Source organism: Prionailurus bengalensis, chromosome B4 (assembly GCF_016509475.1).
Source record: "Prionailurus bengalensis isolate Pbe53 chromosome B4, Fcat_Pben_1.1_paternal_pri, whole genome shotgun sequence".
NCBI lineage: Eukaryota > Metazoa > Chordata > Mammalia > Carnivora > Felidae > Prionailurus > Prionailurus bengalensis.
In genome coordinates this window covers 62,029,288-62,041,872 of record NC_057358.1, presented here as the reverse complement: position 1 = coordinate 62,041,872, position 12,585 = coordinate 62,029,288, and the positions used below count along the sequence as shown (strand labels likewise).

General features: G+C 42.4%; 1 protein-coding gene across 1 annotated transcript in view; it reads right to left on the bottom strand.

Annotated features, from left to right (window-relative positions):
• Positions 1–12,100, bottom strand: part of FAR2 (fatty acyl-CoA reductase 2) — a 154,023-nt gene extending 141,923 nt beyond the window's left edge. Inside the window, exon 1 of the mRNA XM_043562213.1 lies at positions 11,727–12,100. The gene's annotated coding sequence lies outside the window, so the exon portion shown is untranslated. The remainder of the gene's footprint in view (positions 1–11,726) is intronic.
• Positions 12,101–12,585: the final 485 nt, after the last annotated feature.

The window sequence follows — 12,585 nt, the reverse complement described above, 5'->3', positions numbered from 1 at the left end:
GATGATTTTATTACTGAAAAAAACTATGCTGTTACTACCCACACATCTTTTTTTAATGTTTATTTTTGAGAAAGAGAGAGAGTGCACATGCACGTGAGTGGGGGAGGGGCAGAGAGCGAGGGGGGGGCAGAGGATCCAAAGCAGGCTCTGTGCTGTCAGCACAGAGCCCGATGTGGGGCTTGAACTCATGAACTGTAAGATCATGACCTGAGCCAAAGTTGGATGCTTAACTGACTGAGCCACTCAGGCGCCCCACACAACTTTTAATTTTAAAATCCTTTCTTGAAAATAGTAAGCAAAAACCTTCAATACACGCACTCACACTGAATTGTTACACACAGCTGCTTTTGTTCAGTTTATCACATTCTTCTGGGAAGATTCTTCCAGTTTCTTGACAATATTGTGCATTGGCATATCTAATTCTTCTGGAAGTGCTTAAGTGGTTTCAAATATGTTGAGACCAGACACATAAATTTAATGGTCTTCCTAATTTCCAACCATCCTGCCCTCAAGGATGTGTGATTTTTGTGGGATATGTCCTCTCACTGACCTGTGATAAATAAAGCATCATTTTTGTGAAATGATCTAAAATGTGCAATGTTTTCACAATGACTTTTTCTCATTTCTTGGCTCAGGAAATATTATTCTTGCCTCCTGTGGTCATCCTGTTATTCACCAGCAAATATTACTGACCCAACAACTCCCCAGCTGAGGGATAGGAGAGGCCGTAGTTTTTGTCCCTTCCACACAGATTCACAGGGAAGTGTCTGCTTTCCCTTCCTCACCTCAAATGTATGCTTCAAGGCTTTGGACCATCTCTGGAGGGGACTGGGAAGTTAAAATACCTTAAAAACAAACAAGCAAAAAAACAATATGTCCAGAGGCCACAGGGAACACCTGTTGTAGGCTACAGCTTGGAAATGGTTTTGCTGGACTGCAGGAGTTAAGGATACAAACTTATCAAGGACTTTTTAAATAAATCATGACTAAAACAAGAAATGCGTGCTATTCTTAGTGTTTGATAATTATAGTAAGAACAATTTTTTTCACGGTCTACTGAATCACATTGTTGATTACACAAAAAAATATATACAGTAAAACCTTGGCTTGCGAGCATAATTTGTTCTGGAATCACTCTTGTAATCTAAAGCAGTTGTATATCAAAGCAAATTTCCCCGTAAGAAATAATGGAAACTCGGATGATTCATTCTGCAACCCAAATAATATTCATATAAAAGTGATCACAATACTATAATACAAAATATAAATAAAAATAAATTAACCTGCAGTTCCCTTTGAAAACCTTCATGGCTGGTGTGAGGAAGACGAGAGAGGAGGGTTATTGTGTAGGATGACTTTCACAATTACTAATGGAATCACTGCTATCTACTGGCTCAAATGGAATCCTTTTCTTTTCATGCAACTTTAACAAGGAAAGTATCCAATGACCAAGAATGAAGCAAAGCATTCCTAAGCTTACTCTTATGTGGAAAAGCAAAGGACTGTCCATCGGTGCTTTGAAGTGAAAAAAATTCACTAGTGCCAGTTGTGGGCACCTTCCAACGTTCTGAAAAGTCACTGATTTCTGCCAAACATGTGGCCTGAGATGAGCATGAAAGATGATTCTCCACAATCCCACAGATGGAAAAAGAGAGAGAGAAAGAGAGAGAGAGAGAGAGAGAGAGAGAGAGAGACAGTGAGAGAGAAAAAGAGAGAGAAGAACCACCAGCTTAGTTGTGATCATGTGACATTTGGCATCATGTACTACTCGTATTATAAGACGTCACTCACTTATCAAGATAAAATTTATTAGAAATATTTGCTTGTCTTGCGGAACACTTGCAGAACAAGTTACTTGCAAGCCAAGGTTTTACTGTAATATTCTTTGCATTGGTATAGGTGTTAAGTAAAAAAAAAAAAAAAAAAAAAAAGCCTACTGAATGAAGATATTACCTGAAATCAATTCCTTTTTTTTTTAAGGTAGGCCTCTGAGTTAGTCATTATGCAATCTCCTGATTAGTGTACTTGGCAAGGAGTCCCATATTTCATATTGATTCCCACTACATACATGCACCTGGAAGGATTTCATGATAGCAATGATAACTCTAAGCACCAAGCTTCAAGAACCCTATCTTCTGGTTCTATATCCCATGGAAGAACTTGGATCAGTTGCTCACACATTTTGTACCTGAGCTGTGCGGGTTATATATGAAGCACATAGGATGCTCATGCTAAAAATCCTGATTCAATAAAAGTAAGATGGGGACAATAAAATGTATATTTTCGTTACCCCTAAGTTAAGACTATCACCCTTAAACCATAAATATTTGGGGCACCTAGGTGGCTTAATTGGTTGAGCAACTGACTTCGCCTCAGGTCATGATCTTGCAGTTCATGAGTTCAAGCCCTGCATTGCACTCTGTGCTGCCTGAAGCCTGCTTCAGATTCTGTGTGTGTCTCTCTCTGCCCCTCCCCACTTGTACTCTGTCTCTCTCTCTCTCTCTCTCTCTGTCAAAAATAAACATTAAAAAAATTTAAAAACATCAATATTTACAAAAAAGATTACATAAATAAAAAATAGATTTGCTTCATTAATGAAATAAAAATTGAAGGTGACACCTTACAGTAAGTCCATGCTCATAGGTAGCAGATTTCAACAACTAATTAATATTAGAGTTAATTACCCTATCTCTTCAGGTTCTAGTTAGGTCTATCTGAGTGCCCATCCTTTATCTAGCAGTTCAAATGTTTGAGTAACTCTCAAAAATGATTACCTTCAACACTATCTTCTGCTCCTCACATTGGCATGTAACATTAGCTACACTAATTACGGACAATAAATAGCACTGTCAAGACTCCAATGGCAATAATGATTGAGGAGCTTCTAGGAAATCTATTTACAACTTATAGACAATGTTTGACTCTCCTCAAAATTCCTAGGTTGAAATCTACTCTCCAGTATGATGGTCTTTGGAGGTGGGACCTCTAGGAGGTGATCAAGTTGTGAGGGTGGAATCCTCACAAATGGGATTAATATTCATATACAAGAGATGCCAGAGAACTCCCTTGTGCCTTCCACTATGTGAAGTTACAATTAAAAGATGGGCATCTATAAACAATGGAACAGGATAGGGAGCCCAGAAATAACCCATGTTTATATGGTCAATTAATCTACAACAAAAGAGGTAAAAATATACAATGGGGAAAAGATCATCTCTTTGCTAAATGGTGTTGGGAAAACTGGATATGCGAAAGAATGAAACTGAACCATTTTCTTACACCATAGACAAAAATAACCTCAAAATGGAGTAAAGACCTAATATGAGACCTGAAACCATAAAACGTCTAGAAGAAAATGTAGGCATTAATATCTTGGATATCAGCCTTAGCAACATTTTTCTGGATAGATCTCCTCAGGATGGGAAAGAATAGCAAAAAATTAAACTATTAAAGCTACACAAACCAAAAACCTTGGTGCATTGAAGGAAACCATTAAAAAAAAAGCAACCTACTGAATGGGAGAAGATATTCACAAATGATATATTTAATGAGAAGTTAAGATTCAAAATATAGAAAGAAATTATACGATTCAACACCAAAACAACAACATGAACAAAAACCCAAGTAAACTCAAAAAACGGGTAGAGGACCCAAACAAATATTTTCCAAAGAAGATATATAGATCACCAACAGACATATGAAAAGATGGTCAACATCACTAATCATCAGGGAAATGCAAATGAAAACCACAAGAAATACCATCTCACACCATTCAGAATGTCTAGTATCAAACACACAAGAAATAAAAAGAACTTTTGCACACGATTGATGCAAAGTGCAGCCATTGCACTGGTGCAGCCACTGTGGAAAAATGTATGGCAGTTTCTCAAACAATTAAAAAGAGAAATACCATATGATTCAGCAATTCAACTACTGTTTACCCAAAGAAAATGAAAACACTAATTCAACCACAAAAAAAAAAACAAAAAAACAAAAAAAAACAATGAAATCTCGCCTTTTGTAACAACGTGGATGGACCTAGAGGATATCATGCCAAGTGAAATAAGTCAGATGGAGAAAGCCAAACTGTATGTGAAATCTAAAAAAGAAACAAACAAACAAAAAAAAAACAGAAAAAGACTCGTAAATACAGAGAACAACTGGTGGTTGCCAAAGGGGAGGAAGGTGGGGATGGGCAAAATAAAGGAAGGGGATTAAGAGGTACAAATTTCTAGTTACAAAATAAATAAGTCACAAGCATGAAAAGTACAGCATCAGGAATATAGCCAATAATATTGTAATAATGTTGCATGTGACAGATGGTAACTACATTTATTGTGGTAAACATTGTGTAATGTATAGACTTGTGGAATTACTATGTTGTACACCTGAAACTAATACGTTGTATTGTATGTCAACTATACTTCAATAATAAATTCTTTTTAATTTTTTTAACATTTATTCATTTTCGAGAGACAGAGAGAGACAGAGACAGAGACAGAGAGAGAGAGAGAGACATGGAGCTCAATTGGGGGTGGGCAGAGAGAGAGGGAGACAGAATCCAAAGCAGGCTCCAGGCTCTGAGCTGCCAGCACAGAGCCCAAAGTGGGGCTAGAACCCACAAACCATGAGATCATGACCTGAGCCGAAGTCAGTTGCTTAACCAACTGAGCCACACAGGTGCCCCTAATTTTTTTTTTTTTATAAAGAGAGAAAAAGGACTCCAGAGAACTCCCTTTCCCTTCCACCAGGTGAGGTTACAGTGAAAAGATGGGCATCTATAAACAATGGAACAGGTTAGGAGCCCAGACCATATTGATACGGTCAACTAATCTATGACAAAAGAGGCAAGAACATACAATGGGGGAAAGATTTGATTAATCGTGTTGGCAAAACTGGACAGCTACATGCAAAAGAATGAAACTGACCACTTTATTACACCATACACAAAAATAATCTCAAAATGGACTAAACACCTAAAGTGAGACCCAAAACCATAAAACTCCTAGAAGAAAACACAGGCAGTAATCTCTTGGATCATCTACGAACATTGGTGCAGCCACTGTGTAAAAGAGCATCTATGAACCCAGGAACTCTCCCAGACACCAAAACTGTTAGACATAAATTTGTTTTTATAAACCACCCAGTCTATGGTACTTTGCTATAGCAGCCTCAGCTAACACTATCCCCTAAAATATAAAACAAATGAAAAACAAATCGATTAAAATTGTGCGATTAAAATTGTGGCCAGTGAGTTTAATAACCTAGAACCCAGGGGGTGTTGGCATTTCCTGTAAAGGGCTAGATGTATTAGGCTTTGCTGGTCACAACTACTCACTGGGTAGAACACTAAAGCTCCTAAGATAGTATGATGATAGATAGATGACACTGGCTATTTTCCAATAAAACTTTATTTATGGACACTGAAATTTGGTTTTCATATAATTTTCTCGTGCCACAGAACATTATTCTCGTGATTTTTTTTCCCAACCACTTAAAAATATTAAAACCATTCTTAGTTCAAGGGATACACAAAAACAGGCAGGGGCCAGATTTGGCCCTCAGGCCATAGTTTGCCCACCCCTGGGCTAGAGGACCGAATGGATGAAGCCATGGTCAGAGTCCACAGCTGTGTGAACCTGTTTCTCTTGTTCTGTTCTTTTGGTTGCACTGTTCTTTGGTCATAAATTGCATTCCTGTCTCCAACCCACCACTATGCAAATGCACTGGGGAGAAGGAGAGAAGATAAATGAGATTTATTGCAAAATCATTGCTCCTACAGACACCCTATGTATTCTCATTGTATTGTCCTGTAAGAGATACATTATGAACATCAAGTAAGGCCCAGACCTGCCATGGAACAAGAGAGGCCCTGTGAAGTCTTCCCCACTACCTATGTTTAAGGTTCCTCCTGTGTAAATCTAGACTTGACAGAACATACTTCAGGGAGGTCTGAAAGTAGAAATGAAATCATGAAAGTAGAAATTTAAATCAATCAATCAGTCAATAAATTAAAGCTTCTTTTTAATCAGACTGTAAAACTTGCTTATGAATATCTCTTTATCTCTTATCCATAGAGCAGAATGGTTTCATCATCAACTTACAGCCTGTTAACAGAGTCCATTCTAGTCTCCCACTTTCTTCCAGCTGAGGGGCATGAAAGGGATGAGAGAAGTTGATGGTGAATAGAGGGATGTAAATGTTAAAAGGTTTAATCTATTAATATAGGGCAGCATTTCCCAAAGCACATTATGCTAAATGCTGACTCTGTCAGATGTTCTAACAAAAAAGCATTTTGAGGTCAAATAAGTTTAGGAAATGTGACATAAAATATCCCTTCTTTCTTGATTCTTAATGCGCTAATTAGTAAATTAAAGGCTCTGAGGATTCCTGCAATAAGACAGGTTACCCAGGTTAAATCAAGTGTTTCTCAAATTTAAATGATCAGGAAAGCTTTTTTTTTTTTCTTCACTTAACTGTTATTAATATCCCCAAACACTAATGATCCACAGACTACATTTTGGGAAACACCAATATAAACAAGGGGGAAGAATGGAAAGGTTTTCAGAATTATGAATTATGTTTTAGAACCAATAACTTTGGTAAGGATTAGACTTTTCTCTCATTTTTTTTAAATGTTTATTTATTTTTGAGACAGAGAGAGACAGAGCATGAACGAGGGAGGGTCAGAGAGAGAGGGGACACAGAATCTGAAGCAGGCTCCAGGCTCTGAGCTGTCAGCACAGAGCCCGACGCGAGGCTCTAACTCACAGACGGTGAGATCATGACCTGAGCCGAAGTCGGAAGCTCAACCGACTGAGCCACCCAGGCGCCCCTCTCCTTATTTTTGTCATGGTAGGAAATGGTCCCGTGTTCCATTCATGTGCTCAAACCAGCAAAACAGGAGCCATATTTGTTGCTGCAGTAACTTTTTAAGAAATGATAAAATATGTGATGGCTTAAAAATAATCCCTACAGGGGCGCCTGGGTGGCGCAGTCGGTTGAGCCTCCGACTTCAGCCAGGTCACGATCTTGCGGCCTGTGAGTTCGAGCCCCGCGTCGGGCTCTGGGCTGATGGCTCGGAGCCTGGAGCCTGTTTCTGATTCTGTGTCTCCCTCTCTCTCTGCCCTTCCCCCGTCCATGCTCTGTCTCTCTCTGTCCCAAAAATAAATAAACGTCGAAAAAAAAAAAATAAATAATCCCTACAGTAGAAATGATAGTATAAAAAGCAAAAGTATCTCCCTCCTCTCTCTCACTTCTACCCCAGTAGCTGGTATATTTCCCAGAGGTCCTAAGCAAGGTTACCAGCTTTCACTTCATTTTTCAGTTCTTCTAGCAACTCTAAGTCATATGTATATGAGTCTACTGGTTTGGATTACAAACATCCAGCAGTATCTACTGAAATAATTCATTCTCCCACTTCTTTCTGCCTCACGCACCTCTTATATCCAATCTATCAGCAAGCTGTATCAATTCCACCTTCAGAATAGATCTCAAGTCTGCCCACTTTTCTCTACCTTCTCCGTCAGTGCTGTTTATGACACTCTGCCCTAACTGGTCTTCCTTCTTCCAATTCTTTTTCTTTCTTGTCCTTTGTCCATATTGTACCCATAAAGATCTCTTAAAATGTAAATTACATAGTCTCTGACTTCAAAGTCTTCATGGCTTCCCACCAACATAAAATTCAAAATCAATGTCAAGATCTGTGAGGTTTTCCATGATCAAGCTCTTGCCTACCTCACCATACTCCTGTCCAGCTTCACAGCAATTTCTCCCCAAACTCCAGCCATGCTTCCTTTCTGTTCCCTGAATACTTCCAGCCTTTTCCTCCCCTTGCAGCCTTCCCATTGCTACTTCCTCTGCCCAGATTACTTTTCCTTCCTTTACTTTATTCCCAAGCCAATCCCTATGCTTCTTTCAAGTATCAGTTTAAGTCTTTCATCGTCTTCCCAGAACACCGTCTGAGCCAGCCTGTTGTTTTTTTTTAACAGCACCCTGTTCTTCTTCATACTACTTCCAACAATTTGTTATTATGTTTCCTTTTTTAAATGTCTATAAGTTCTACAAGATGTCTGCTTTATTCAACACTAAATACAGAAAAATTGACCCTGTGTCTGGTCACAGAGGAGGCTTAATAATTATTTATTACATGAATGAAGCCAACCACTGGAAAGTTCCCTTACAGTTTTATCTCCTGCCTTTTCCTTACATAAAACTTTAGCTCCATCCAGATTTTCATTTTGTGCACACCAATCAGCCAGAAGACTCCTTCGTTCACCTCTGTTTGGAGCAGAGCTTTAAGGAACATCTCATGTAACCTTCCTCTTAAGCTTCACTAATGCATTTTATTTTTGGGAACTCACTGCACTTACTATCTGCACCATTCATTTGGTGTCTACTCTTCTATTGCCTTGTAACAACTCATCTACTACTGTTAATTAACACCTTATATTGACATATTTTGTCTTGCCAATGATGTCGTGTCTATCGAGTATAGGACCTAGTACTTCATAAGCTAAAGTACACAGCATGTCTCTGCACAGAGTAGTTGTATGAAAGGAGTCTCCAACCACCCCATTTAGTGCCCCCATTTTAAGACTTTGATATGAGGATTTGACTCATTTCCTTTCACTGTTTTCTTCCTCAACACTCTGGTGTGTGTTGTCATCATACTGGGAATGAAAGCTGGGGTAAAGAGAAGATCTGAGATGAGAGAAGTAGTTAAGAGAGGAGAGTGAGGACAGAGAACTTGCCGAAAGTTTCTCAGTTTCTTCCCTAGTGTTAAAGGAGGTGAAGGACTGGGTGTACTTTACACTGCTAGGCTATGTCCTAGAGTATTTTAAAAATGACTTGCTCGAGATTTGAAAATGTGGATTTTTTAGAACTTAAGTGTCAATCATTGACTAGTTACACATTGTTCAATTTTTGGATGGATTAGACTCAAACATCGTATTTAATTCAGGAAGTATCTTTGGAATCCAAGAAGTTATTCTGCACTTTTACTTGTCAATTCCAATCTTGTCCAAATAATGGTTTTTAAGGAACATGTAAAATACTGAATACCTTAGCTACTTTTCATTTTTCCCCACTAAAATATAAGGGTTATTATAAAAGTTCTGCAACGTTTTTAATGTACTTAACCAACTTTCCTCAAGCTACTTCTGAAACAAGGAGTAGAAGTCAAGCCTTTGTTAGTATAAAATTGTTCAAGGGAAGCAGATGCTTTTACAATTATTACCTCTTTACCTAGTGTATCTTCAGAACTACTTTTTAAGAGGAAGAGTAGCAGATATTGCCTGTTATCTTTATTCAATCAGTACGGAAACTGCGCATGAGGAAGAGGGGCTGAACGATACAGGTACGTAGCAGCTAAAGTCCAAGTTTGTGTTGGAGAATTCACCTGAAATGTAGGATTACTATGACATAACTTATGCAGTAAATTCTAGAACAGGATTGTTATGCTGGGATCAGGGCTGGACACAGAATTTGCAGGATATATAGTATAAAATGAAAATGTGGAGCTCCTTGTGTGAAAATTATTAAAAGAGCTGACAGTGACAGCAGAACTTTAAAACTAGTGCGGGGCCCTTCTGAGTTCAGAGCCCCGTGTGACTGAGCGGTTTGTTTCCATGAAGCTGGCCCTGCCCAAAGTCTGTGAGCGGCTAACATCTGGTTGGGTATCAAGGAGGCTGTGAGCTCCTGAAACCATAGGCAGAATTCCGTGTTAATGTGCATATGTTTGTGTTTCATACCCCATAGCTTTTTATCAGATTCTCAAAGTGCTCTGTTAACAAAAGCATTAAGAATGCCTCTTCAGGAGTAAAAAAAAAAAAAAAAAAAAAAAAAATGTTCTCACAGAGCCCAGAGTGTCAGGGAACACCATGCTCCTGGTCATTGTTCATGATCCTTCTGGAGACTGTGCTTGTGAATGAGTGAGTTTTCATGGCTGCACTGGAGTTAAGAGAAAAACAAAGAATTCTTAAGGCTGCCCAGATGTTGCCAGACATACACTTGGAATACATCTTCAGATGACAGGAAAGCAAACGGTGAGATGTTCAAGACAACCATATTCTTCATAAACCCCAACACGATACCCAAACCTGAGCTATTTCATTGATTTTTCACCTGTTTAAAGAAAGCTTCTCCCTCTTCTGTAATTAGATGTCATGCCCCTCCTTTAAATAAAGGAGAAATGCTTCATGGTAAGATTTACCAACTTATGGTGATTTATATTTCCTATATTTTATGGATAATTACAACCCAATGTTAGAAACTGGGGTAAGGTAGGAATTTGTTAATAAGGCAGGTGCAGGAAATGCCCTCAGAAACAGAAAAAAAGAGTCCTATAAAGACCAGCGTCCTGCAAAAACACTACAGATGAAATATTTCAACACCTGAGTCTGGCTGGTAAAACCCCACGGCCATCTACCGGAAGTCTCATGCACAAAGATCCCTAAATGTGGGTTTTGCTGAAAAACCTGCTCTTGCAATTCGAATGGCTGACTTAAAATTTTATTTAGTCCCTGTGCCGTTTCAGACTAAACGTGCTCCTTAGCCAAATCATATAAATGGAGGTAGAGAGATGAATAATTGAAACCACAGGGTAATTCTCAAATTTCTTTTCCCACAGTGTCAAACTTCTCTTGATGCAGCATCCACAAGAAGAAAAGTACGAGTAACTTAAGTTTCCAGGTCAGTCAGCTGTCCCCACTCTGCCTTTGCTCACGGTATAATGGGGCACGCCACATGATTCAACCAGCCGCTAAAGCCCTCGCATTTCCTTGGAGGACCTGGTAGCTCACACGAGGTATCTCATCCATCAAAGAGTAACTGTTCATAATCCTACCCAACCCAAAAGGTGAAAGAGTAGGAAGCTGGTAGATAGATGGGATGCTTTCCTACGGTTTCTAGGACTAAACTGGTTAATCCTTTTAATTGAATGAAATTGCCCCGGGGGTTCTCTTCCTCGCCAGGGATGTGAGTAGCCTTTCCAGCCTTCCCGCAAGCCATCTACTCCAGTTGGAGTCGCCTGGTACCTGCTCTGCTCCCCTGCTCTTTCCAAGACGCGCAGGCCACAGGAAGAGGAGGCAAACTTCCAACAGCGGCAGACCCCACCCTAGACGCCCCTGAGCACTTCGGCCTCGGGCTCCCGGCCTCGGCGAGGCGGGAGTGGGAGTGAGAGTGGGAGTGGGAGTGGGAGGGTCCAGACGCGCGGCCAGGGATGGGGCTCAGGGCGAGCGAGCACGCGCTGCAGGGTCGGGAAGCGCGCCGGCTGTCTGCCGCGCCCGAAGGACCGCGGGCAGGGAGCAGTTCCACACGTGGCCTGGAGTCACCGCGCTCTCTTCAGGAATAGCCCCAGGGGCCAAGGAGGCCGCCGCCAGACCGGGCCAGGCGCCTCTCTCCCTCCATCCTGGCTGCCGGGCGCGGCTCCCAGGTTAACCCTCTCGGGCCCTGCCTGGCCGGCCGCCGCTGCCACCCTCTGCGCGCTCACCTCGGCGGGCAGTAAGCGCCGGCTGACGGTGGGGGGTGGCGGTTGCCAGGGGGGCAGAGCCTCCCAAACCTCTTCCTCCGTCCTCCGGGCCGCACGCCCACCCTCCCTCGGGGCCCTTAGGGATCCGCCCCCCCCCCCCACCCCTGCGCCCGCGCCTGCCCCCGGGGCTGCCCCCAGCCCGGCGTGGCCTCCGCGGCGTGGGCTCGGCGAGCGCTGGGCTGCGACCCCGGCGTACCTGCTCCTCCGACGCGGTGGGGTTCAACTAGTGGTCCTGTAAATCCCAGTCCTTCCCCGAGGCCCCGGCAGGTACTCCCGCCGCAGGGAGAGCGCTCTCCTCGTTGGGCTCCCAAACGTGACACTCTGTATATCCGGCTCGGAGACTGGGTGTGGGGCGGGAGGAAACCACCCTCCCTCCGACCTTCCCGGTTGCAGCCGCGGCCTCCGCGTGGGGCGCGGTAGCGGCGGCAGCCGGAGCCCGGGGCGGGAGGAGGGCGCGCGGCTGGCGAGGGCCTTTACAGGCCTCCGGGAGACGGCATCGTGCGCGCAGGCCCGCCCCGCGGCTTCCATTCATTCAGCACCCAGCACAGCCGCTCGCTATTACTCCCGGGCTTTTTTTTTTTTTTTTTTTTTCTCCTTCATTTTTTTTTTTTTTCTTTAATCTGTGGGTGAGGGTAAAGGGAGCTAGAAAGGCGCCCCTCTCTGGTCTGCAAAAGAAGAGCTCCCACACCTTGAGAAAGAAAGAGGAGGAGGGAAGGAGGGGGGAAAAGAGAGACCCAGAAAGTCTAAGGTTCTGGTCTGAACGCTTGGAGGACACACCTTTCCCCATCCACCCTAGTAGAAAAAGACAGGCTCAAATCCGAGTTCACTGAGGTTCTGGGTACCACACACTCCGTGGGAGGGATGTTCTTGTATCTGCTCCGGACTCTGCGGAGGCGCCCTGCAATGACCGACCAGCGCAGTGTCCTAAAAATCCAGGAGGGGTGGAGGCACGCTTTACTCATACCCAGGGTTTGGAGGGCAGACATCAGGCTCTGCCTGCGTAGGGTGCGAGTGGGAGTGGGCAGGTGGAGAAGAGACTAGAAAGGACCCGAGAT